This window comes from Marmota flaviventris, chromosome 3 (assembly GCF_047511675.1).
Source record: "Marmota flaviventris isolate mMarFla1 chromosome 3, mMarFla1.hap1, whole genome shotgun sequence".
In the NCBI taxonomy this organism is placed as follows: domain Eukaryota; kingdom Metazoa; phylum Chordata; class Mammalia; order Rodentia; family Sciuridae; genus Marmota; species Marmota flaviventris.
Window position 1 is genome coordinate 93,372,222 of NC_092500.1, and position 26,960 is coordinate 93,399,181.

General features: G+C 41.4%; 1 long non-coding RNA gene across 1 annotated transcript in view; it reads right to left on the reverse strand.

Moving 5' to 3' along the window:
• Positions 1 to 162: 162 nt before the first annotated feature.
• LOC139705028 (uncharacterized) overlaps positions 163 to 26,960 on the reverse strand; it is a 33,905-nt gene continuing 7,107 nt past the window's right edge. Inside the window, exon 2 of the long non-coding RNA XR_011706926.1 lies at positions 163 to 621. This is a non-coding gene — a long non-coding RNA (uncharacterized lncRNA). The remainder of the gene's footprint in view (positions 622 to 26,960) is intronic.

Here is a 26,960-nt window from a genome sequence, read left to right on the forward strand (position 1 = left end):
CTTCAAATAAACTTTTCCTCCCCTAAAATTGTTCTGGTCAGGTCCTCTAGTCATAGCAACAACAACAACAAAAACAAAACTGACTAAAACAGCAGGGTGTATTACCATAACAAATACCCAAAAATGTTGCCGCAATCTGGCTGGGCACAAATCAGGAGCCACTGAAGCAGGAACAAACTTTATTTCTGAACTCTACCAGCACACTCCACACACACTCCAGGGAAATCTGTCAACCGCCACACGGCTCCTCCAGGACCCAGCAGCAGGAAATATCCCTCCTCCAGCACTTCCCCAACCAATGGGAACTCTCCGGGAATCCCAGCGAGAGCTCAACTGGAACTCCGCGAGAACTCGCTGGCATCACCTCTCAACCACTACTTCTGGCAAAAATGCCATGCGTCATCCCGACTAGGCTGTGGCCCTCAACAAAATGTGGAAGTGGCTTTGAAATTGGGTGATGGGTAGAAGCTGAAACAGTTTTGGAGTGGATTCTGGGAACTACTGTATGGCCCTGAGTGCAGTACTGAGAGTCATTCTGGTGCCAGCTCTAGAGGAGGTCTCTTGCATCCAGGTCACTTAAGTGCTCATGACGACAAAGATTATTCTGATGATATCTCAGACCTGAAAAAGAGAAACAAGATATTGGAAACTGGAGAAAAGGTCAACCTTTTTATAGATTGGCAAAGAACTTTTATGTTCATATCCTGGGACTTTGTGGAAGACAGGACTCAGGAGCTATAAATTAGGCTATTTGGTGGAAGAAATCTCAAAGCAGCAATGTTTTCAGCAATGTTGTCTTCTTTAAATGCCTGTAAATGCAAGAAGAAAGAAATGATTTAAAGACAGACTTTGCTATCAAGAAAGAAGCAAAACAGAAAGATTTGGAAAATTGAGTGATCATGTAAAGGATAAAAATATGTGCTGAGGAGGAGAAGTCTAGGACTTGGTTAAGCAACTATTTGATAAGGAGACTAGTTGGTAGGAGGAAGCCAGATACTATTGATCAACGCAATAAAAGAATGACCCCAGAGGCAATTCAGAGATCTCCAAGGTTGTCCTCTCAAGCTCCAAGACCTGGAGCGCAGGACAGTTTTGAAGGAGGGGCCCAAGGCACCCTGAGGCCTCTGAACTCATTGCCTGAGATCACCTCAAGTCTCTGCTCCGTGATTTCTGGTGCAGCACTCTTTAGCCTCCCAACTCTGGTTCAAGTGGCTCCAGTTGTGGCTTGGCACACTACTCTGATAACTGTAGGCCATAAACCTTGGCAACACCCATGTGGAGCTAATCTGCAGGTGCCAGGGTGCATGACCTGGGGAGGCATGGTTATCTCCGCCTAGATTTCAGAGGATATTGCAGAGGGCCCTGGGGCCCCAAAAGAGAACTATGGTAGAAGTAGGGGCACCAAAAAGAGCCCTCTGGGACAGTGTCTGTTAGAGTCATAGGGGCAGGGATGTCCCCACAACCCCAGATCACAGGTTACAGTGCCAGCCTGGTAAAGCACCTCGCTCTATTATATCAGAGCTATAGTGTGGGATACACCCAGAAAAATCATGAGGTGACATCCCCCAATGTCTTGGGGTCTCCAACCCCTGCCTTGGTATGTCTGAAAGGAAAACAACCAGTTAAAGATTATTCTCACTCCTTAATATTTAATATCATTTGCTCTGTTTGGTTTTAGACTTACATGGTGCTCATGACACCTTTCTTTGTTTCTTTTTATCCCTTTTATGATGGGGAAAAATCTAACTTGTGTTCTTGTCTCACCAATGAACTTCAGAAGCACATAGAGTGTTTGATTTCACAGGTTCAAATCTGGAAAGCAAATTGCCTCAGAATGAACCACACCACTGGGTCTCACTCACATCTAATTTAATGATATCTAGATGAGGCTTGACCTTAGCCTTTTGAATTGATGCTGGAATGATTGGAGATATTGGGATAGAACATATGTATTTTGTATGTGAGAAGGACACATATCCTTTGGATGGCCAGGGTTGATATGACTTGAATGTGTCCCCTTCAAAATTTAGGTGTCATCAACATAATAGTGTAAAGAAGTGATTAGGCCATGAGGGTTCCTACTTCATAAGTGGGATTAAGGCCTCTATAAGAGGCTTCAGGCAGCATTTGGCCTTCTGCTTTCTGCCATGTAAGGACACAGTGATCCTCCCCTCTGAAAGATTCAGCACATGGCACCATCTTGGAAGCTGAGAGCAGCCCCACCAGACAGACTAATTTACTGGCACCTTGATCTTGGAGTTGACCTTGAACTGTGAGAGATAAATTTCTGTTCTTCAGAATTTACCCAGTCTCAGTTGTTTTCATTATAGCATCACAAAAGAGCAAGATAGCCACCCTTCTTATATGATTTTGCTGATTTTCTTTGGGCTGCAAAATCCAATCACAGAGATTGTTAGAGGGTATAAATTAAGATCAAATATGGACTGAATCCAGGGCTGATTTTTTCTTACCATTTTTATGCCTTTTCAAATTCCTCTAATTTCACTTTTGTTATTATTGTTAAGCTCACTCTCCAATATTTGGGATTTTTTTCCAATTTCTTTGACATTTTCATATCTTGATAAGGAGACTAGTTGGTAGGGTAAGTCTTTTAACACACTTGAAAGCCTCATTTTTAAACTGTGATAATTTTACCCCAGAAAAATATAAATGAAACAATTTCCCTTGAGTTTTAGGGAGTTTCTTAAACCCTTGTAGTATTGGTAATACATGGATTTTTGTACATATTTAAGATATATGGACCTTAGGTTAAGAAGTATGTAAACTCTTAGGTTATGAAATATACAGAGTAGTATCACAGTTTTGGTATGAGATTAAAATCTCTACTTAAACCTTTACAATCTTCAATGTTGGGGGACAGGGACCCTTGTGATGAAGAAATCTACGGTCTTGTGTTGGTAAAGGAGAAAGCGGTTATATCCAGTAGGCGATTTGTACTTTCCAGAGGAAAGAAAATGCAACTCTCTGAACTTCCTGAATCTAATACTCTTTTTTCAACACAGATAGGGAAAAGCTTTCTCCCTAACTCTACAGGGCTGAGCAGTTTGTGGAGACATTCTCTGCACATATTTTCTCTAAATCTAGAAACTGTAGCATTATGAAGTCCCTCCCCTTGCCTTTGTGTTTTGCTTCTTTTTTTTTTTTTCTTACCAGCAAATATTACAAGATTTACTACTCGATAAAGAGTGGCTGGGCACATTACTCCAAGTCCTGCAGGAAAAGTGTGTTACAACCACTCGGAGGCCTTCTCATTCTCAGCCCACCATTGTCATTACACCCCATGGAGGTCTTTGTTTGTCCATTTGCTTCTTCAGTCATTCAACAAATATTATCAAGTGCTCAGTTTAGATGTGATTTCTTACAGTATTCAATTCTGTTTTATGACTTTACGGTGAGTTTACCAGTACATAACCCCATGATAACACAAGAAACATCTGGGCTTATGATTGATTATTTGACATAAATTGTTTTGACTTTATAACACATTTATTAGTTACTAAATGCATTTTCTACTCATTTTTTACTTACAATGAGTTTATTAGATGTAAATCCATCTAAATGGAAGAGGATCTGTATATTACACTTCATCTATTTGTTGCATATTAAATCTATCAAATGCATATGATTTGGTCCTGTTGTAGCTACAAAAGTGAACAAAATAGAATTAAATTCATTCAATCATTGAGTAAATATTTATTATCATATGTTAAACATTGGACCAATTATAGGGAATACTGCAATAAAATAGACAATTTACAGATAATGAATTAAACAATTACACATAATTTACCATGAAGGAGATGTTCATATTAGGACAAGTATTTTTCAAAGAAGGCCAACATATTCCTGGTGCTCAGGGAAAACTTCCCAATGGGAAGAGGTGCTTAGACTGAGATCTAGAAAATGAACAGAAGTTGCCTCAGGAAACAGGGAATGAGAGGTAGAGGTCAGCAAAGGAGACAACTTGTCTCTGGCCAGACAATGTTTTATCAACACAATGGAATAATAGGCATTAAATAAGTGTTAAACTTATTTGGTATAAGTAGAGGAAAATAATTAAAAGAACACAGAGGGAAGAAGTGTTTAATTACACCTGGGAGAATCAAAACAAGTTGTCATTTTAGTTTTGTCAGGAAAAATAAATAGACTTTCTCACACAGAAAAGTGGAAGAGTGAGTATTTCAACAAAAACGAAGAGGTATTACAAAGCCACAAAGACAGGGAAACCTGGTACATATTTTGGAAAGAACTAGTTTAGCCAAAAGGCAAAGGGAATGGAACCCTATGGTAAGAAGCAAGAGATAAAGGGTGCAAAGCAAATATATAGTTGTAGAATCTTGATAGCAGAAGGAAAAATCATACTACATGAAGTTCAACCCTTAACTGGTGACTGGTTTCAGAGCATAACAATAAATGTCATGCTATGAAGTTTGAACTTTATTATAACAGCAATGAGACATAAATGTTTTGTTAAGCAGGAAATAAAGTGATCTGATATTGCTTTAGAGAGAAAAATCTGTTAAGTGTTGGAAGGTTACTGGTCTGAAGAAGAGACTGGATTCAAGGGATCAATGAAGAGTCTATTTAAATAATGAAGGCACAATGTATAATGCCCAAACTTACCAGTGACAGTAACAATGGAACAAGAAAAAGCAAAATGAATGAAAGTGGTATCTCAGAAATAGAACTGACAGGACAACTCACTGAGTTGAGATAAATGGGTTTGAAAACATGCTCATGCTTTCACATTTGAGTGAATAGAGAATATACAATTAAGAAAGGTTTGGGGAAAATCAGGAACTTGACTCTGAGTATATGCAAAAAAAAAAGTAGGCAGGTAGAAATAAGGACTAAGACACAAGGGAGCTCCGAGGTCCTGCTATGTGTACTTGAGCACTAGCTCTATACCTAGTTGTTATTATCAGGTTAGAAAAAGGGTCTGTATTAAAAGGCATAGCACTTTATAGTTTAAGAATTAATGATGATTTGGGATCAAAGAAATAGTCCATTTAATAAATGAGAATGCTTTTATAAAGGTAAGATATTTATAATAAAAAAGCCAAAATATTAACCACATTTAAATATATAATAACAGCCCACACAGTATAAAATAACAACAATACATAAAGAAAAAAGTCTAGATTCCAAAGTATCTGTATTTATATTTTTACATGGTCCTTCTTAGTACTTGTACATATAGGGTTTTGTGGCTATTTTACTGCCTTTGTTGGATTCACCTATCTTATTGTCCTTAATAGGTAGGATACAAAACACCAAAACTAAGCTAAACTCAAAGACTATGATGACTATAGGTAGAAGATCATTCATTCTAGTCCTGAGTTCCTCCTTCCTCAATTAATTAAAGCAAAATATTTTCAGATCCAGAAATACAACTGAGAAACAGTTGTATGAATCAGACTTCATTCCCTCCTATAGATTAATTCGATTACGTAGTGCTAAACTTGTCTGCTTCATTTCTCCCTTGGAAATGTGCACAGGTGAACCCAGTTGAAGAAAAGCCTGACTTTTGGGAACACGTAACTCATGTGGACTTGATCAGTATGAGCAGGGTAATAAAATAGGAAGTCAAAAATCTATCTTATTTTCCAAGTCTGGGGGATGATTCTCATTTTAATGATGTGCTAAAATGACAAGGTGACAGTTTAAAAGGTGAGGAGTTGAGTTCACTTTGTGCCAGATTTAGCTTTGATGGGGTGGCAGTATATGGATGTTCCCATGTCACACAAGCAAAAGCAGATGTAAAACTGAGCACAGCTGAGAAATTAGGCCTTGGATAAAGGTTTGAAAAGCATCCTCATATATAGAGTGGGGTCCATCCTTACAGAAAGTAAGTAGAGAAGTAGTAGAGCATAGATTTCAATCCTGGGCCTTAGAAGAACAAACAATTAACTAGAAGATAAAAAACATCAACACAAACACCCAGACATGAAAAGACGTATAGGAGAGAGGAGACTTAGTTGTTATCAATAACAACTTGCAGATTTAGAATATTTTAGACCAATAGATTTTTCACAGATTGGAACCCTTAGTAAAGTGGCATATGAACAATTTTATTCCCATACACTTTTGGAGGGAAAATACTGTCCATTTCTTCAAAGTTTTTTTCAATTATGTTTTCATCAAGGTCCAGCTGATTCTATGACTTAAAGACCATAATATAGTCATGCAAGTAGACAATATATCCCTCCCCCAAAAAGTGCCAAGAACATTTTATGGCTAACTAAATTTAATGCAACATTTATTTCACACCTTCAGTTGTTCTTGGTTCTTCAGAAGTCATAAAGATGAATAAACCATAGTTCTTGTTCTTCACAAAGAATATAAATAATCACAGAATAAATTGTATCACAGAATACAAATCTGGATAAGTTGTTTTACTGAATGTAAACAGAATAAATTTCTGCAAATGTGTTATGGAAAAGGAAATGTTTGAATAGATCAGAAGATATGCAGAACTGATAGGAGTCTGGAAACCAGGCTAGAGCACTGACACACCAGAGAGAGAGAGATGGAAGGCTAAGATGCCACCACAGAGGAGAAATAGAAGGAAGGATGTGATGGAGGAAGGACCTACTTACCAAGGTGGAATGGCCATATTTTGCTCACTGAGGGAGTGCATGATTGACCTACATTGGGTCAGTTGCCCTTGGATAGAGGAGTGGAATGAGAAACCATAATTACAATAACATAATTCAGGGAACCATTAGGAAGGAGCAATGAATTCTGCACAACTACATAACAAGCCCACAGGTAATGAGCATCATAAAGAGTATATGAGGTACTATGAAAGGACAGAAGATGGCTGAAATAATCCCAGGGTATAAATAATAAACATGGACAATGTGGATTTTCTATTCATAAATTATAGACATAAGGGATAATAAAATATCTGAGAATTGTTCCTTTTTTCACTTTAAAAATGATTGCTATGACCTCGCCTTATGTCCAATCCCAAATAATGAGAAAAAGAAAATAAACTGATAATGTTAAGATTGTTGAATCTAAGATGACATTAGAAGTTGAGGACATGAGCCCAAATGGGGACCAGATTTATATCCCCACGTGAAACAACCAAATTAGATGAAGCAATTGTTTTTAAACAAATCCAATTTTAGGCTCTGGGCTCTGAAAGATATCAGTCCCTAAGAAGAAGGGGGAGAAGGAAAAGGAAGAAGAAGAAAAGACAAAAAGGTGAGCCCTGTGATTGCTCCAGGTTGCTCTTTAGAGAGTTTTCAAGCTATAGTTCAAAGATGGGGAGCAGAGGCAGAACTCAGGAGACTTACATAGTTAAGGAGATAAACTGAGAGGGGAAAATAAGGCAGGAAACCACCTGAGACCCAGGAAAGAACCACCCAACTTAGAAAAGCTAGAGCTCACACGCAGAGAAGACTTGTCTCCTCCAGCCAGAATGGGAAATCTCATCATTCGTGAGCCTTTAGCTAGAACACTCAGAAAAGACTTTTCTCAGTAATTAGTCTTAGAATAAATTCTGCTCCTGTGTCCACTAATATGTCTTCAATGTGAAAACTTCAACAATAAAGCTCTCTCTAAGTAACTTAATTATATGAAATGATTTTGTGTTCAAAAATCTAAAGGAAATAGAATGATGGATGTCAGACACAAGCAAGTCTAGAGGCAAAAGCATCATCCATTATAACCGGGTAGCCCAGACTCTGTTGTCAGCTACAATTTTGCCCCTCAGCTCACTCCTCTGGCCTCATATGGGTTTCCTTTTGACCTGATAATGGAAATAGAAGAGGCTGCTCTTGGTCTTATGGCCTCAGCTGAGGATGGTCTTGTTAGTATAGGCATAACCAACTGAAAATGAACTACCTGAAAGAGAGCAGTAAGAGGAAATCCTTACCTTGAACAGAGATTTGGGTAGTACATCTGATAATCCAGGCTGCTAAAAACACAAGTGTCTAGGATTAAAATACATGTGGATTCATATGCAGACCGTGGAGAACAGATTGGCTGCTCAGAGAAGAGAGCATATGTTTCACAGAAATAGAATTCAGTAACTGTTGATAAAGTGACCTGATCAGATGATGTTAGCTTCAGCAAATGGTCACCTCAGTGTTAACATAATGGACATAAGAATGCAGTATCCATGATAGTAGAATAAAAACTAAGCATATACCTGGCATGAACATCCTCCTCAAGATTTATTTCACTACTGACACAGCTGATAAATGTCCAATCAGAAGCCACAGAGATCTACCAGTGATGGAAAGAGATCAATGAGAATTCCACATAGGGCTCCATCCCTCGGTGAGACCAAATCAACCACTTCATGTCAAGTAAATTACATTGTACTGAGGGCTCAGTAATGAAGCCCTAGCATGAAAAAGGTCTTGAGTTCAATCCCAGCATAGAAAAAATACACTGGACCATGTATTCAGGAAGGGGCTAGGGTTCCTTTTTTTTTTTTTTACCAAAATGGACACATATTTCAAGGATGGGATTACCTTAATTATTTTTCCAGTAGTTAGAAAGCATTTCACACCACTAACAACAGATTCCTTCTAACACTGCTACAAACCAGGAAACCCATTGTACAGAAAAGAAGACATAGAGTGAGTATTATAGCATGCAAATAACACATACCGCACAGTCCAGAACCTACTGATTTAATACAGTGATGGAACAGTTTTGTAAAAGTACAAGTGAGGTAAGAATTAGGAAATGATTCTATGCATGGAGAAAACAATATCCTTCACAAAAAGTGCATATTTGTAAATCTTCAACCATTTTATTGTATTGCATCCTCAGTAAATAAAATATATGTATCTAGAAACCATAAACTCAGTGTAGAAGCAGCTCCACTTGGGGAATTTTTGCTTCTCATTCTTACATTTCTGAGCTCTGTAGGTTTAGTAGTATTGTTCCCTCCAGAAGAATGCTTTCACTAGAGAACAAAACAAGAATTTCATTAAACTTAATGCCAAGACTGTTGCCTGGTCACATCAGGCTCTCCATGAAAAGAGACCAGCAAGCAAGGAAAGGAGTAGCCATATTGTTAGAAGTGATACAACATGATCAATAGAGGAGGTGAGGTTCTCAAACAAGGGGTATACATTTGCTACAAAGGACCTCATTGAGTGTCCAATTTTATTGGTAAATGGACATGTGCAATAGCTCTGGGTCTAGTCATTAGGGATGCCATCTCCTCAGGTTGAAAGGCTGGATTGTTTCATCAAGTTACATAATAGAGACCAAAAGAGATGGTAGCCAAGATTGTGGGGAGTAAGCAGCAGAGGGTAGTAGAGGAAGGAGACAACCAGTATCGATTACAGTATTAAGGACAGAGCTGTAATACACCACGCTAAAATTCCTTAGGCAATTTTTGCCCCCAAAAGATCGGATGGACTCCTGGAGGATTTTTTTTTTTTTTACAAAATTTGTCATATTAAAAAAATAGACTTATGAAACTCAGTAAACTGCTAGGAGCCTAAGCTAATGATTAAAGGAGCTCAGTTGAATCCTCTGGAAAATGCCCTTAGCAGAGGAGAACATGCAGTCTTATCCCAGTTCCCCTCCACTTCCAGTGGACAGCCATGTCTGTTGACTGTTTGATGAAGGAGGATGTAGGTCCAGCTCTGGAGAATCATCTCAGTTTTAGAACTCTCCTTAGGATCTGATGAGGTGTGTTTTGTTTCAACACATCTCTGCTCCTCCTTCTGCCCACTCTCCTTCCCCACTCAACCACCAGTGTGATCCTGATGGCACTCTCCAAAAGCCCTGCATAGAAACCTTTACTTACATTTTATTTCCCAGGAAACCTTACTTAGGATAGTATTCTATTTAGGTTAAAAATCATATGGAAAAAAAGTTATATTCTGAAAGATTTTATTATGAGAATCAGCTTATTGGTGTAATTTTTCATGATATATATGCTTTTACATGACAAGTGATATGAATTTTTTATAGATTTTAAATGTGTTCAGGGTTTCAAAATCAAGATGCCATTGGCCTCCTTGATCAAAAGATTTGGATCTGCAAGTAGGGTATTTTGCCCCAGATGGCAGTTGGTATCTGAATGATGTGGTCTGAACCATCAAAATGCCTCTGAGCATGATTTTTTAAAATACATATTTTAGGTCACACATCAAAGAGGTGATAAAAATTATTTTGCATGATTCCTAAAGCTTATATGGCAAACATTTAAGAAAATAAAATTTAAAAAGAAATGAATTGTTTAACATAAATTTTTCCTTCTAAATCATCCTTAGTCCTTCCACTGAAATCAAACTGCTTTTGGCATTTATATACTTTGGTTTTTCACCAAAATCTCTGCAGGCAGACTTCATCAGCTGCCAATATGTCTCCATCACAGACTCAAGTGGTCTGTTCATTCTGATTAGACTGTTGGAGCTAATTTAGAGTATGGCCTTTGTCTCTAGCAACCTAATCAGCCAGGAAGATTCTCTGACATTCCAGCATCTGATCCATCTCAATGTCACTGAAGCAGAATGGCAAAGATTATGGCCATCAAAGTATATCTTCAGGCTCAGATATAACTCTCCAAACTAGTTCTTATTTAAAATTGTCATGATATTTAAATCAGTACAAGGATATTCATGTTTCTGATAGAAATTCCAGAAAGCTCAGAGATGTCTCAGTTGTTTTTGTCTTGACTGCATCTCATTTCCCTAATTAGAGGATAAGCTTTTATGAATAGATCATGTTCCTCTCAGTATTCTTTACAGTACCATATACATAGCAGGGTTTTATCCATATTTGCATAACAAGGTACATTATTGCGAAAGTTCACTGTTATCCTGAGATTTCTTCTTTTTCCTAAAGCAATCTCATCAGAAAATAATGAAGGTCCCCTTCTACCAGAATTTTATTTCAAAACTTCTGGAATCTACCTTACCACCACAACGAGCCCCCAGGAAAAAAAAAGAATAGTATTTCTTCAGAGTCAGACAAAAGAAAATCCGGGAGAATTTGGCCATAGATGTTTGTGTTTTAAGAAGATACAGACTGAGATATCTGAGAAGAGGAGGAGATAGAAGATTTTGAAGAGGGAATGGTCCAAACTCAAAATTTATGGTTAGATCCCTAAAGCTAGAAAGCAGATTGTCATATTTGGATTTCTGGGATTGGTGGTGAACTGAACCTAATCAAATTAGTGGTAAAATTTTGAGTAAAAATGGCTGCAATTTAAGAAGTATGGGATAGCCCTGGAGAAGAGGCCTAATTTGGGGAGTACAGCCACCAACACTGAATGCGCCATATGAGCCCCAAATGATCCTCTTTCTATTTAAGAAACATAGTCTCTAAACATATGTCCTCCAAAAGTTGGAAGATTTTATGGATGATTTTCCACTCCAAAAATAGAGAAGCAATTTATATCTATTGTATGTTCTATTATATGTGTCTTTAAAAATAATAGAAAACTAACATTTGATGAACACTCACCATGAACTAGATAGTGTGTTAAGTTCTTTGTATGTATCATTTTATCTATTCCTCACGAATTTAGTAGTTAGGTATTATTACTAGCATTTCCATGGAGACAACAAAGGTACCTGGAGGTTAAATAATGTGTCTATGTTCATTAGATAGAGCAAGAATGGGATTTAAGCACAGACTATCTGCCTCCAGAGCCCATGGTTTTATCTTCCTACTTCCTAATGAATTAAAATCTCTCAGAAATTTCTCCAGGAGTATTACGGTTTGCTCCCAGGTCAGCACGGGGTAGTGAAGGAACCAAGAGTGGATGTGACAGCACTTTTTGAAAAGTGACTTTTTGATCAGAGAATAATGAAGATTACAAATCCAGACCTTTTTTGTTGATATAATTGTCAGTTTTGAACAAAAATCATAATGTTTTCCTACTTCCATCTTCCCTATTTCACCATCAGATATATTTTCTGTCATTCAAATCTTGCTGTAATCCTTGGAGATACCATGATAGGCTGCAAAGAATATAAACCTTAAAATTAGACCAGCCTAGTTCCATTTCTGGTTTTACTATTTACAAACTGTGTGTCCTTGGGCATAGTATTTAAAATATTTGAATTTAGTTTTCAATAAAATGAAGACAATAATGTCCTCTCTGTAAGGTGGTCTTGATGATTAGATGTCATAACATACATAAAGCTCAGGACCCATGGAAGATAGTTAATAACTGAGTGTTCCTCTTGCCCTGATTTCGCTGCTTTATTTTCCTGATGAAGGGACACATGTGCAATCAGCCAACAAGTCTTAAAAAGTCTCTCCCTACAGCAAGGAGCAGGAAGCGTTGTTCGAGCTGGAAATTGCAGATTTCCTATTCCCCATATGTAGATGTGCTTTAATTAAGTAATTAAGATAGGACCTCAATTACATTTAAATACTTGTCTTGATACTTAAAATGTGTGCTTTAGTGCTTTCGTATTGTAAAACTAATACCTTTGATGCTTTAGTACTTGTGTTTGAGGATGGTTCTCAGGTTTAGAATTTGATCCATGTTGTGGGGACTCAAAGGCCCATTTCCTCAGATTCTGCAAGTTTGTTTTTCATGGTCTCAAATACCCAGGTCCTCATTAACCTACCATAAGTCAGATGTGCTGATCTGTTTGCTTCACTGCCAAGTATTCTGCTGTGATATTGAGCAGACTTTTGAAATTCAGAAGCTTCATGGTTTGAATGTAAAGTGCCCCCAAAAGCTCATATATGAGACAATGCAACGTTTGGAGGACAAATGATTTGGTTATAGCCTAAACCTAATCAGTGAATTAATCCCCTGATTAACTGAATGGTAACTGAAGTGTTAGGGTGTGGCTGGAGGAAGTGGGAATTGGGCATGGCTTTGGGGTATATATTTGTATCTAGCAAGTAGAGACCTCTCTCTCTCTGCTTTCTGATCATCATGTGAATGGTGTCACTCTGCCACACTATTCTGCCATGATGTTCAGCCTCACCTCGAAAACACGAGGAATGGAGCTGGCCTTCTGAGGACTAAGACCTCTGAAACCATGAGCCCTCAAATAAACTTTTATTTTTCTACAATTTCTCTGGTGGGGTCTTTTAGTTGTAGCAGCAGCAAAAAAAAAAAAAACTGACTAAAACAAGAAGTCAGACAGCTTCTTGAAAAGAGCATAAATCAGAAACCGTTTCACCTGGGTTCTCTTGTTGGTTGTGCTACTCTCCATCAACAAGCCCTTGAGCTAAAAACTGTCTGAGCTCCTTACAGAGTGCATACCATTTCTCACTCATTATCATACTTGGAGTCCAGCAGAGTACCTAGAACAAAGTAAAAATCACACACACAAAAAAAATCTTGTTGAGTCAAATAATTTATTAATCAATCACAATCAATCAATATAAGAATTGTAGTCTAAATAACTTGGTTGATTTTCAGCTGGCTACCTTGTGATACTTCTGATCCATGCTTTTGGTTCATGCTTTTGATCTGGAAGTATTATAGGAGATGAGATGATGAATGTTAATTCTGCAAAATTGCCAAGATCAATTTTCAACAATGAAATTTCAAGAATGTTCAATCATATTTCTCTATTCATTGAAAATTATCTCTATGGTTTCTCTTCACACAAATATATCCAATATATAACATTTTTTTATCTTCACCCTCATCCATTTTGTTTATGTCCTCTGTGTAATGGACTGTATGTTTATATTCTTCCAAAATTTGAATATTGAAACTCTAATCTCCAATGTGGTGACATTTGGAGATGGGGTATTTGGAAGTTAAAGAACTCATGGGGGGAGAGCCCTTGTGAAGGCATTCATTATAAAAATAAATGTGAGAAAATTAAAAAGTTGACTACCCCAACATACATCAGGAAGTGAATGTTCACCAGAACCTCACCATGCTGGCTATCTATTCTTGTGCTTCTATCCCCAGTGCTAAGAAATAAATTTGTGTTGTTTAAACCACTCTCGGGCTATGGTGTCTTGTTATGGTAGCTCAAAATGACTAGTTTCCAACCTTCTATCCCAACACTACAAGCTAGTTCAATATTTAATTATACACCTTTTAATTTCTTTTCAGGCTGAGTGTATGGATTCAGCTGAACGTGACTGCAGCCATCCTGAGTGGTAACCTCCATGTTTGCCCCTGCGTAACCCAGACTGGTGTTCTCCACACAATTTCCTAGTGTACTATAAATAGACATGACCATTATAGTGGTATGTGGAGCTTTCCACCCAGATCCTGGTGCCAGGTATGTGTCTGACCTATTGATATTAGCTTGAGATAAATCAGATACCTTGTTTCAAAGAAGTCAGTTTTACTCTGACCATTATAACATGTTTCTGCTTCTTATCCAAATCACAGGGATCTGTTTGGTCTTGCTGCTGCCCAGGACCAAGCATTTCTCAGTGAGTCCCCCAATAAATTGTACTCTGTAGTATTCTGCATGTGTCTACCTATTTTATTCAGTCTCAGGGTACGTTGGGGCCAGTTCTCATGCACTGGGACCAGGTTGTTCTGAAACATGGAGTTAAACCATGTTTTGAAACTATTGTGTCCAGTTTTGAAACCATAATTTACATCATTAAAACCACAAACTTATAAAAGAATATTTATAAACAATAGGTTTTTTGGTTGTTGTTTTGGTACTAGGGATTGAACATGGAGGTGCTTACCCACTGAGCCACATCCCCAGCCCTTTTCCTTTTTTTATTTTGAGACAAGTTCTCGCTGAGTTGCTGAAGTCTTTGCTAAGTTGCCATCCTTCTATCTCAGCCTCCTAAGTCGCTGGTATTACAGGTGTGCACCACAGCACCAGCTAAACAATAGGTTTAAGTAGAAACATATAATAAGTTTCGAAAATAAATACAATTTGACTTTATAACCAGTGGAATCTGTAACTGCAAAGTTTTTTCCTTCCTCTTGGTCTTCTTTTATATCTTTTCCTCAGATCAATATTTTAATTATCAAATGAAAATGGTAGCTCCATCTGACTCTATGATATACAGTAAAGAAAATTATTCAGTTATTACAATGGGTCCTATATGGGTCCCACATCTGTAGATTCAATGAACTTCAGATTCAAAATATTTGGGAAGAAAATTGCATTTGTGCTGAACAGGTACAGACTTCTTTGCCATTGCTCCCTCAACAGCACATTATAACCACTACTTACTTAGTATTTATATTGATTTTGGTATTATAAGTAATCTAGAGATGATTTTGTTGGGAAAAGTATAAACGGCAGCCATACCCCAGAGAAAAAAACCCCAACATGGCGCCTAAGGACCTCTTCTTCCTACCTTCTTCTTTTCTGCAGTGGCGCGAAAAGTTCCCGCCCGTGTGAACTCTCCCGCCGGCGCCAATTTCAAATCTCGCTGGCGGGGAACCTTAGCCCCAATGAGAACTAATTCCTGGGCTCTGGAGCTGATATCTGGAAGAACTTGCCAATAAACGGGTTGCCTGCCATTTATCTAAGCCCTACCATCTCCCTCTTAGTTCTATATAAGCACACAGCTTTTTGCAATAAAATTGGACTTCTCCCGGCGAAGTGTCTTTGCGTGGGGAATTCTTTCATTCTGGTGCCCCGTGTGAGGATACGGGTGAGCTCTTTCCAACAAGAGCCCCGTCCCCCGCTCTGCCGAGACACTCCGCCCTGGTCCGCTCTTTTTAGACGCAGGCTTCCTGCACTCACCACTGATCTGGCTTAGGTAAGCGTCCCCTGACCCCAGCTCACCAACTCCCTTCGGGCTAATGCTGGTTTTGTGACCGTGATCGTCCGGCACACTCCAGACGCCCGGTAGGGGGGAGGGAATTCCCCCCACTAAGACCTTTACTGGCCACGTGGACCCTCTGGTGATCCGTTTCCCTTTGGGGCGTGAGGCTTCTGAGTTTACAGGAGAGGCACAGGGTTTTTCCTCCTCCGCTGCCGCTGCCGCTGCCGGCTAGAGTTGCTGTTTCCTGCGGGGCTGCTGTGTCTGGCTGAAGCTGCCTTTCTGCTTGGGGAAAACTGAACTCCCGGCCTGGAACTGCGTTCTGCCGGAGCCAGAGTTCTGTTTTCACTACTGACTTCTTCCGCTGCGGCCGAAAACTTTCCTGACGTCAGGTTGCCCATGGCTCCGACCCCAATGGGTCTCACAGATGGCACTTCACTGGTGACGACCGGTAGTGCCCTCTGTATTTCCTCGCGATGGCTGGTCATTTTGGGGACGCCCACCTGACCCCCGTTCGCCCTGAGCCTCCTGGAAGCCGCTCCAGCCCAGGTTTTCTCTTTGTCTCTCTCGCTTACTCTTATTCTCTCTCTCTCTCTTCCATCTTTCCCTGTGACTATGGGCACCTCTTCGTCTGTACCTGAAGCCTCACCTCTCAAATGTTTAATAAAAAATCTGGCCACACTCTCCCTCACACCAGACATCAAGCCCAAACTTCTAATCAAATTCTGTACCCAAGATTGACCTACATATCCACTGGATAATGGCAATCATTGGCCTCCAGAAGGCTCCTTAGATCCAAACCTCCTCCGGGACTTTTTTAACTATTGCCAGCGTCTGAAAAAGTGGAGGGAGATTCCCTGCGTTGAAGGTTTTAGCCTTCTCGCACAGCACCCTGCTCTCTGCTCCTCCTGCCCTCCCTCTCAGGTCCTCCTTGCTTGCAAACCCCTCTCTTCCCCTACTTCTACTCCTGACTTCGCAGATTCTTCCTCATTCGACACAGCAGATGAACCCCCACCTTATCCCCCAGCCCCATCTGCCCCTTCTCTCCCGCTATACCCTCCTCTTCCTCTGCCTGATTCCACAGATCCTCAGCCTTCCGTTTCATCCCCCTCCTCTCCGCCCTATTCTGCCTGCTCCACCACCTCCTCCTCCGCAGAGACACTCCCTTCCCCTCCCTCTCCTTCCTGTCCGCCGCCGACTGCCTCTTTCAGTCCTCCTGTTACCAGGTCTAAGGGACTCCTGCCCAACCCCAAGACAATCGCACCCCTTCGTGAGGTAGCTGGTCCCAAGGGTGTCATCAGAGTCCACGTGCCCTTCTCCATGTCGGACATTACTCAGCTAGAGAGGAAGTTAGGCTCGTTCACCACTGACCCCACCACTTACATTCGGGAGTTTCAATGGGTCCTGCAAGCATATAGCCTCACTCATCATGACATCTACATGCTCTTGGCCAATACACTTCTCCCCGAGGAAAGGCGACGGGTCTGGGAGCTAGCCCAAGCCCATGCTGATGAAAATCATAGGAACAATCCCAACCACCCCACGGTCCTCATCCTGTCCCAGAGCAGGATCCCCTATGGGATTACAACACCCCTGAAGGCTTATAGTCTCGTGACCTTTTTACATCCTGCCTCTTGGCGGGCCTAAAAAGGCCACCCACAAGGCTGTTAACTTTCAAAAGGTGCAGGAGGTCATTCAAAGGAAGGAGGAAACACCTTCAGAATTCCTGGATAGACTAACCAAGGCCCTTCAACAGTACACAAACCTCGACCCAGAAACCCCTGATGGCCGTCATGTCTTAATGACATATTTTCTGGCCCAAAGCTACCCTGACATTAAAGCCAAGCTTAAAAAGCTTGAACAGGGCCCTGCTACTCCTCAGACCAAAATCCTCGCTGTCACTTTCAAGGTCTTTCATGGTAGAGAAGATGAAAGCGAACGCCGTAGGCAGAGGGCTGAAAATGCCAAATTCCAAATGTTGGCCCAGGTCATTCAGAGAAGGCCATCACCACGCCGTCCCAATAAGACACCCCCTGGAGCTTGCTTCAAATGTGGTAAGGAGGGACATTGGGCCAGGGATTGTCCTTCGCCCAGGACATCCTCCACCCCCTGCCCAAGATGCCATCAAAGGGGACACTGGGGGTCAGACTGCCCAACAACCTGGAAGGGAGGTTGGTCAGCTGCCCGGCAACCTGAGCCTCTCCTGGGCTTGGCAGAGGAGGATTGACGTAGCCCTGGGCCTTCCCTCCCGACTATTACCATCAAGAAGCAAGAGCCTAGGGTCACCTTCCTGGTGGATGGACGCTTCATTACCTTCCTCTTAGATACTGGTGCCGCTTTTTCGGTCTTGAGGGAGTATTGGGGTCCTACCACACCCTCAAAAACTCCTATTGTCGGGGTAGGAGGTAAACAGATTTTCCCTCGAAACCCCCCCCCCCCATCATGTTATATGCAGGGATCCCTTTTGTCCTTCACACACTCCTTTCTCGTTATGAGCCATTGCCCCATTCCCCTTCTGGGAAGGGACATACTCTCACTATTGAAAGTCACCATTCACTTATCACCCCACACCTCTCCTACCTCTCATTTCCTCATGATGTTCCTAGGGGCAGATACACCTCCTTCACGCACTCTTCCACAACTATCTAAACCAGTTAACCCTGAGGTTTGGGACACAACTACACCCTCTATGGCTAAATGCAGTCCTATTCATATTGTCTTACGGGACCCTTCAAGATATATTAGTCAACCACAATATCCACTCACAACCACAGCCCTCCTCTGATTAGAACCCATCATCCAGGATTTATTACGAAAGGGGTATCTTAGGCCTACACACTCTCCTTTCAACACCCCCATTCTGGCAGTTAAGAAACCTAACGGGTCCTACAGGCTGGTTCAAGACCTTTGCCTTGTCAACTCCTCTGTGGTCCCCATCCACCCGCTAGTGCCCAACCCTTACACCCTCCTCTCTCAGATCCCTGCCACTACTACCCACTTCTCGGTCCTAGATTTGAAAGATGCATTCTTTTCTATTCCCTTGTCCTCAGAATCTCAGGATATCTTTGCTTTTACGTGGACTGACCCTCACACCCTCCAGCTTACCTGGACTGTCCTCCCACAGGGATTCAGGGATAGCCCCCATCTCTTTGGCCAAGTTCTTGCCCAGGACCTCACATCCTTTCACCCCACCTGTCCTGACTCTACTCTCCTTCAATATGTCGATGACCTTCTTCTATGTAGTCCCTCTTGGGAACACTCTCAATCCCACACCGCCCAGCTTCTTAATTTCCTAGCAGACAAGGGATATAGGGTGTCTCCCCACAAGGCCCAGGTTTCCCAGTCTTCTGTCACCTATCTTGGTTTTCGCCTTACACCTGGGAAAAAGGAAATAACACTGGATAGGAGGCAACTCCTCTCTGATCTTCCAGTGCCCCATACGAAAGCCGAAATACTATCATTCCTAGGACTAGCAGGTTATTTTAGGGCCTGGATCCCAAATTATTCTCTTCTAGCCAAACCCCTGTATGACCTAGCAAAGGGACCCCCTAGTGAATCTCTTGCCTCCTCCCCCAACTACCACTTCCGCAGGCTTCAGCAACTCCTCTTAAAGGAACCTGCCCTTCACCTTCCTGATCTTTCAAGACCATTTCATCTATATGTCCATGAAAAAGGGGGGCAAGCACTTGGAGTCTTAGGTCAAAACTATGGGCCTACATTTGCACCTGTGGCATATTTTTCCAAGCAACTAGACCCTACCATCCGTGGGTGGGCCCCTTGCTTACGAGCTCTGGCTTCTGGACAAATTTTACACAAAGAAGCCTCTAAGCTGACTTTTGGGGCCCCTTTAACTATCCACTCCCCACATCACTTGAAGGATCTTTTAGCTTATAAGGGCCTTCAAACCCTTCCTCCATCCAGAGTTCTGTCGCTCCTCACTTCCTTTCTGGAAAACCCTAATATTACTTTCCTCCCCTGCTCTGCATTGAACTGTGCCTCACCACTCCCAACGACCCCCACATCTGACACACCAACTCATAATTGCTTGGAAACCTTAGATGATTTCCTCCCCTGTCATTCTTCCATTTCTGAGGGACCACTCACCAAGCCTGACCTTATCTGGTTCACTGACGGCAGTTCCTTTAGGCAGAACGGCACTCATTACTCTGGATATGCTGTAGTTTCAGCCACTGAGATTATAGAGGCCAAAGCTCTGCCTTCAGGAACTACCAACCAGCAGGCTGAACTTATAGCAGCCACTCGTGCCTGCCTTCTAGCACAAGGCAAATCCCTCACCCTTTATGCTGACTCAAAATATCTCTTCCATATTTTATTATCCCATGCTGCAATATGGAAGGAGCGAGGCCTACTTACCACCAAAGGTAATGCGATCACTAATTTGGCTCTTATAACCAATCTGATAGAGGCCTCCCACTTACCCACCCAGTTGGGAGTTGTCCATTGTAAGTCCCATCAGAAGGACGGCTCTCTTATCACTGAGGGCAATGCCAAAGCTGACCAGGTGGCACGAATGGCTGCTACCACTTCCAATTATGGCCCCCCTGGGGGACATATAATGGCCACTTTAGACAGCTCATCTGAAGCCCCTACTTCTTCCAGTAAGAACAAGGATCTTTTCAAGTTCCTTCATACTCTATTCCATTCCAATTCTCAGTCTTTGACCCTCTTTTTACAGAGCTTCTTCTCCCTCACCCCCTCTGACAAAGCCATGCTACAAAATATAGCCTCTAACTGTCAGATCTGTCAGTGGACCAACCCTCATACTCCTTTAAGGCCCAAACCTTTCCCTTCCCACCAAGCCCGGGGACACATTCCTGCTGCTGACTGGCAGGTAGACTTCACCAACATGCCCACAGTACGGCACAATAAATACCTCCTTGTCTTTGTGGACACTTTCTCTGGTTGTGTTGAGGCATTTCCCACTTCCAATAAAAAGGCTTCCACTGTAGCTTCAATCTTACTGACAGACATCATCCCCAGGTTTGGTATGCCCACTTCCCTACAATCCGACAATGGCCCTGAGTTTATTTCTAGGATCACACAAAAGGTCTCTCAAGCCCTCTCCTTCAAGTGGCATTTCCACTGTCCATATCGCCCCCAGGCTTCAGGGAAAGTGGAAAGGGTAAATCGTACTCTAAAGGAAGTCCTTACCAAATTGACAATGGAATTAAACTTAGACTGGGTCAAACTCCTTCCCTTGGCTTTGCTTCAAATCAGAGCTCTCCCTAAGAAACCATCTTTACTGTCTCCCTTTGAGATAATGTATGGAAGACCTCTTATACCCCCTGGGTTGGTCGTTTCACAAGGACCTCTCACCCGAGATTTGTCTTTGCCTCTCTTGTTTCATCTCCGCTCGGAACTCTGGAAATATCAGGACTGGCTTCTTCCGGACCCAGTCTCCTCTCGAAACACTCCTCCCTTAACACCTGGGAGTCTAGTCTATTATAATACCCCAGAGGAGAAAGGGCCTCTTGCCCCAAAATGGGAAGGCCCCTATCCTGTCATTCTCTGTACCCCCACCGCCGCCAAACTCTCCTTACCAGACAACAGTCTCACTCCCTGGATTCACATTTCTAGGTTGAAGCCATATCACCAGGAGGCCCCACCTGCTGACGACAGGACCACCCCAGAGGAACTCCAAGAATCACCTCCTGAACCTCCCCTTTACTCCTGCTCTCCACACCCATCTCACCCCTTTAAGTTGCGGCTCACACAGTGTTCCCCGCAGCCCAATTCCTCGTAAAGAAGGCACAATGAGCTCTCCCAACACCCTAGTCTTCTCTCTCTGCTTGTTTTTTGTGCTCTGCTTATTTTCTGTGCTCTGTCAGGACTGGTCTTTACCCTCCTCTCCTACCATGTATTTATTCACTCTTCGGGAACGATACTCAGAACATGGCATGCAGAAGGTCTGCGCAGTGGATGCAACTACTTGCTTCATCCACAACTGCACCTCTATTTCCCTAAAATTGTCACCTTCCAGGACTTTCATCCCTGGTGGCTGGAACTGGCCTTTCATTTGCTTCCTTTTTGATCAAACCAAAGACTATTGTCATTGGTGGCCTGAGATATATAATGGGTGCCCCTATTTGTCATGCAGGTTCCATGATGAACGTGGTAGCTATTCTTACCACTCACTTGGTTACCCTGAAGGGTGGACTTCTAGTTACCTAAAATGGCATAAAGGCTCTTCATCCAATAACAATGGATGGTATACTTTAGATATACCTGACCCCAAGGCCAAACGTTGGGACAATGTTGAGTTTGCTGTCTATGCTCGGACAACCTCAGCCAGACCCACAGGGTGGATGACTGTTGGCCGCACCCTGATTACGCCACCTAAGGCAACCATCCAGGTAGTCGAACACATCAAGGAGTCAGAATCAAAACTTCGAGATCTTATCCATAGCCCATCCAAAGAGGATTCAGAGCCTTCAACCCCCTCAGGTCCCCCTCCCACATGGCTCAATTTGCTACACCAAACTCTTCGATTATTAAACTCCACCCCTCTTTCTGTGCCTGCTTCTCAGTGCTTTCTCTGTGCTTCACTTAGTCGTCCACTTCTAGCAGCGGTCCCATTAGCGGCAGGAAATATTTCAGCAAAAACCTACAATTTCTCTAAGAAAGGACAACCCCTACATGTGACACATATCCCACTATGGGAAAGTTATTCCACCAATACTTCATTCCCTTTCATCTGTTTCCACTTGCCAACAATGAATCCTTTACCCATTTGTTCCTTGAGCTATAGCACCCCATCGAGCCCTGCGTTTATGCAACCTGGACATTTCCTCTGGCGTAACGGGTCTTTAAGTGCCTCAACGATCAATGTCTCTGGCACCTGTTTCTTGGTTACTGTAGTTCCTCAGCTGTCTTTGTATACTCCCACCGAATTCCAACAGTTGGCCCTACCTTCCCGCACCCGTAGGGCAGTCTTTCTGCCGGTTCTGGTAGGCCTCACTTTAACAACCTCAGTGGCGAGTCTCGGACTCTCTGGTGGAGCTATAGGTCATGCTCTATGGGCATCCAATGACCTGCAACAAAAACTGCAGGAAGCACTCGATACCACTGCTGAGTCTCTGGGCTCCTTGCAGCAGCAGGTTACTTCATTGGCACAAGTGGCTTTACAAAACCGAAGGGCAATTGATCTTCTCACTGCAGAAAAAGGGGGTACATGCCTGTTCCTCAGAGAGGAATGTTGCTATTATGTTAATGAGTCTGGGCTAATAGAAAAAAATGTTGTTAAATTGCAGGAATTATCGACCCAATTGCTCAAACCCACCTCCTCCAATCCCATAACAGGGTACTTCCAATCCTCTCTTGCCACGTACTTACTACCTATCTTGGGGCCCCTTATTGGGATGCTCCTTTTTTGTGCTCTCTTGCCCTGCATAATGAAGTTCCTTCAAACCCAACTGCAAAAAATTTCTAATCAAACTTTCAACCAGCTTCTGCTTAGGCACTACCAGCCTCTGATGACCGATGAGCCCCCAACATCTCCAAGAGAACAGTTCACTCAGTGCTGAAGCTCACTACCAGGCACGATGGAATGCAACGGACATCAGACAGCGGGAGACAACGAGCTCAGAGAACCTCTTAATCTGCCATCCTGGATTCATGAGTCTTTATGTCCTTTTAAGCCTCCTCATGGCCCTTGGCCTCTTCTCTGTCAGTCCCCCAACATGGAACTTCTGCCAAAAATTGACCTTTGCTTTAATTTTTATCTTCATTCTGTTTTTATTCGCTCTGATCTTCTTCAGGTGCTGGTGATGTCCAGGCAACGCTTCCAGTATTTCCTAGAGTCTCTGTTACAGGACCAGTGGCTGATACCAACAATCTCCTCCATCCAGGACTGGTTCCATGCCATCGACAACTTGTGGCTTCAGGGAACTTTCATAGACTTCACCCCTACGGAAGTAGCTGTCTATAGCCACTGGGTTCTATTTCTGGCTGCCATGATATCCCCAGACCTGCCCCCAGAGCATGCCTCCACTTCCCTTTCTAGGCCCCACAGCGCCCCCACACAGCAGGAAGCAGCCGGATCTGACCAACGATGCCCCACTTCCTAAGAAAACAAAAAGGGAGGAATGTTGGGAAAAGTATAAACGGCAGCCATACCCCAGAGAAAAAAACCCCAACATGGCGCCTAAGGACCTCTTCTTCCTACCTTCTTCTTTTCTGCAGTGGCACGAAAAGTTCCCGCCCGTGTGAACTCTCCCACTGGCTCCAATTTCAAATCTCGCTGGCGGGGAACCTTAGCCCCAATGAGAACTAATTCCTGGGCTCTGGAGCTGATATCTGGAAGAACTTGCCAATAAACGGGTTGCCTGCCATTTATCTAAGCCCTACCATCTCCCCCTTAGTTCTATATAAGCACACAGCTTTTTGCAATAAAATTGGACTTCTCCCGGCGAAGTGTCTTTGCGTGGGGAATTCTTTCAGATTTGGTATATAAATGAGGATGTGTGTATATGCAGATATTGTACAATTTTATGTAAGGGAGTTGAACATTTGCAGATTTGGATATCTGCAGAGGGATCCTGGAACCAATCCCCTCCAGACACCAAGGATGGCTGTTGTGTGTAAACACACATGGAAAGGACCACTAATCATGTATTATTCTTTTTGCTAAAATCTCTGTATATGAAATGGATTTAAAGGTCATTTCTAGAATATAGATACAAATATTCATAAAAGACTAGAGAATTTTATCTGTGTTTTCTACTACTGATGTTTGAAGATAAGCAAGCCAATCTTGCCATTGAGAATTAAAACTTCCTCTCACTTCTGTGGTCAGATATATTTTATTGATTGCCAGGAAAATCTGGTAAGTAAATAAGAGAAGCTCCTCAGATCTATATCATTTAGAATGCATTCTCACTCACTATGGAAGTTAATACATTATAAAATAAACAATATAAAACTCAAATGTTACTAAGCAAAGTTATCACATCTGTATTCAAACTAGAAAGATGGCAAGACCCATATGAAGAGTAGAGTAAATATCTGAAATCTTAATATTGTGTATTTCAAAAAAAATGTATGTACCAACTATGAAATGCAAATTTAGTTATTAATATTTTAGTTTCTTATACAAATGTTCTAATGTGTCACAAATGTGAAAACATATAGCAATTATCAAAAATATTTTTAAATAACTATTTTGAGGCCTGAGAAAAATCAAGTAATATGGAGGAAGACATAAATTCTTCACATTACATCAATATTTTGAACCAAACAAATGTTTTACTAATTGATTGTGAGTCCCCAACCTATAGAGTATACATTTTGGGGATAGAAAATAATAAATCTGTGTACATAAAACTGAAAGAAAGTAGTTATAAAAATTGCCATTCCAAAGCAATAAGAGAACATGAAAGCTTAGGGGACTTACTTGTCTGGTCGGGTTTCAATATTACTTCTCTTGGTAGAAATTAGTAGCCCATCTTCCCCGGCCTACAATACTATTCCCAAGTTAACTAGCATACTCTTCTTGCTTTTTCATTATTTGGATGGGAAAAGTGCAACACCTAGTAGCTTTCGGAGAATTCAAAATATAAAAAGGAAATCTAGAAGCAAAGAAACATGACAATAAACAACACAAGGTACAATAAAAAATAGCATTTGAATCACAGTTTGCAATTTACAAAGAATTCTCAACATTTCATTTAATAAATGTTGAGTTGCATATTAGAGGTCTTCTTGATATAGGTGTTTGGAGAAGAAAAAGATTGTATGAGTAGAAATAGTTTCAAAAGTCTTCATTCTAGGAAAGTTTTTAAGGGGGCCTTGGGAAACGACCAAGGTGGTATTAAGCTAGAATGAGTGCTGTCTCTGAAATGGCTAAACTCTGGTGGAGACATCATCTGAAACATTTATTTAGGCATCAAAAAGCCAGCATCTGTAATTGGAAAGACTTGAATTTTCACCACCCATAGGATTCACAGTTGTATAAAACATCTTCTGTGAAATAAAAATCATGATACATATGTATTACCTTGAATATTACATTTAGACAGAACATCAGAATCAAGTTGGGGACTTTTAAAAAATGCAGGTATTTTCTATAACCTACTAAAATAAAATTTCCAAAAGGGTGAAGAATTTATATTTTTTGTAAGCTCCATGTGGTTGGTCAGGCTTGAAAATTACTAGATTTGAAATTAACATATATATTTACAATTTCTTAAGACAGTTTGCTTCAAATTGACAACAATGAAGTGCTGAACAGCCAATTCTGACAGAGCTTGCCAAACTTGGTAGCAGCACCCTCATCATTAAACTCATTCTGGGTCTCTCCTCTTTTTTTCCCTGTGTGCCTGTGTGGTGGCGGGGGAGGGGGGGTTACTGGGGATTGAACCCAAGACATTCACATGCTGGGCAAGCAGTCCATCACTGAGGCATGTCTCCAGTTCATGGGTGGCTCCTCTTTGTGGGTCCCTGCCCTCCTGGCTCTGGACTGTTCATGGGCCTTCAGGAGTATCCAATATGAAGGCAAATCCTACTATTTGCTTGACACAGAAAACAGAGAGTAAAAAGTATTTGGAATTGTGTTAGTGAGGGCCATTGGGAAGGTGGTCTAGAAAGGAGGACATAAATAAATGAAAAAGAGAATAACAAACAAGAACTACCTCAACTTTAAAATTAAAATTCCCTTACTTTAAAAGAATAATGCTTTTATTATTAAAACATTTGCAAGATGGCTTGATTTTAAAGAAATAATGGGAGTACTTTGAACTACTTTTTATTTTAAGACAATTATTAGTATATAATGAGGTTGAACTTACAATGCACTCAAAATTTTTGTTGAAACTTGTAACTGTTTCTCCATTTTTCTACCAACTCCCTCACACCCAGGCTACTGATTGGAGCTTTCAGACTTCTGAATCTTTGCAAGCTTTCATATGTGAGATGAAAATGTGGTAGAATTTCTTGTGCCCTAAAGATTAGGCCTCAAAAAGAGGTTTCCAGAATCACAGTAAAAGTTACTCTTCATAGAAAATGACTTACATTGTTTGTATAGGACCAGATGGATGCAACTCTTACCAGGAAAATATAATATTTGCCTACAGTTTTCAAAAAACTTATGTTCACTCGGACTGAAAGAATTCTGCAGAGCCTGGCACAGTAGTGTACACCTGTAATCTCAGCAACTTAGGAGGCTGAGGCAAAATGATCGCAACTCCAAAACAAACCTCAGCAACATAGCAAGACCTTAAGCAACTTAGCAAGACCTTGTCTCAAAATACAAAAATAAAAAT